A 1,670-nucleotide genomic window follows, 5' to 3' on the forward strand; every position below is an offset into this window, starting at 1 on the left:
AGCAGAAGGGTGTTTGATGGCTTGGAGGAGCACTTTGGGGAGAGCATTCTGACTCTGGGGTTCCCAGAGGCCACTGGCATTGGCCTGGATTGGCCGGCATGTTCTCCAGATCTGAACACATGAGAATCCTTTTTGTGGTACTATATTAAAGACAAGGTGTACAGAAATAACCCCAAAAACATACCTGAGCTGAAAACAGCCATCCAGTGGGCCATCGTCAGTATCGATATTCCAATAATTCAGCAGATGATGCAGAGTTTAGCTATTCGTCTGCGCCACATTGTCACCAATGCTGGTAGGTACATCGAACATGTCATAACCGAAATCTAAATATCTCTAGTGAAGTTTACATTTTGAATAAAGCGTGATCACGCCGTAGTTTGTAACTAATTTATGTTTTTTCATATAGTTCAATAATTGTATGTATAAGTGTCCCTTCTGTGAGTCATCAGGCGATGTTTTGGCACATATTTGCAATTTCATTTTTGCAGCATGTAGTTGGAGTCAACTCAAACAAATCCTGCTCATCACATCTTTCACAACATGTCAAATATCAGTGTAAAGCGTCGGTTTGTTTCCCATTACAAGTAAAATAGCTTTTAAATTGGAATTTTTATGTGCTCATTCGATAGAGTGATCCCACGTTAGTCTAGTGCGATATTCATTTTATAGATATTTATTGAGAATGAGAATAAAGCAAGAAGAATTATCATGGCAGCACCAGTCAGCTCAGGCCAGGTCGTACTGTCAGTGCTGGTCTGCTGGTTATGCTTGGTGTTTTAGAGTCCCTTTTAATACACATCGATAATAGAAAATCGCACTAAACTAATTTATTACTGTTCTGTAAAATGGATACAGAAAATGTCTTGTTAAAAATCGTTTTGTTATAACAGGAAGCAAACTGATATTTTCCATCAATGCTGGGTATGACACAAAAGATGTGATGAGTGGGACTTGTTTGGGGCTGACTCTAGCTACACATTGCGAAAATAGAATTGCAGATATCACTCACACACACACACACACACACACACACACACACACACACACACACACACACACACACATATATATATATATATATATATATATATATATACATATGTATGTATATATGCGCATGCTCACACACAAATTAAGGATAATTGCAGACTGTGGTGTCACACAACGTCGCATTACACAAAACTGGCGCTAATAGCATAGACACCTAGGCAACACACTCGAGACAGATCTGTACATCCACGGTTTTGGGGATAACTTCAGAAAACCGTCCCGAAACACATGTGCTACAAAATGCCACTGTTTCCTGCGCATGTGCCCTGACATCAATATGGGATATGATCACCATGCACACTTATAGAGGCCATACAATGGGTTACCGTACTCTGGATCAGGTGGTCTAGCAACTGCTGGGGTATAGCCTCCCATTCTTACACCAGTGCTTGTCGAAGCTCCTGAAGTGTTGTAGGGGTTTGAAGACATGCAGCGATATGTCGACAGAGAGCATCCCAGATGTGCTCGATGGGGTTTCGGTCTGGAGAACAGGCAGGCGACTCCATTCGCCTGATATCTTCTGTTTCAAGGTACTCCTCCACGATGGCAGCTCAGTGGGGCCGTGGGTTATCATCTATCAAGAGAAAGGTGGGTCCCACTGCACCCCTGAAAAGGCG

Source organism: Schistocerca serialis, chromosome 10 (assembly GCF_023864345.2).
Source record: "Schistocerca serialis cubense isolate TAMUIC-IGC-003099 chromosome 10, iqSchSeri2.2, whole genome shotgun sequence".
Taxonomy (NCBI): Eukaryota; Metazoa; Arthropoda; class Insecta; order Orthoptera; family Acrididae; genus Schistocerca; species Schistocerca serialis.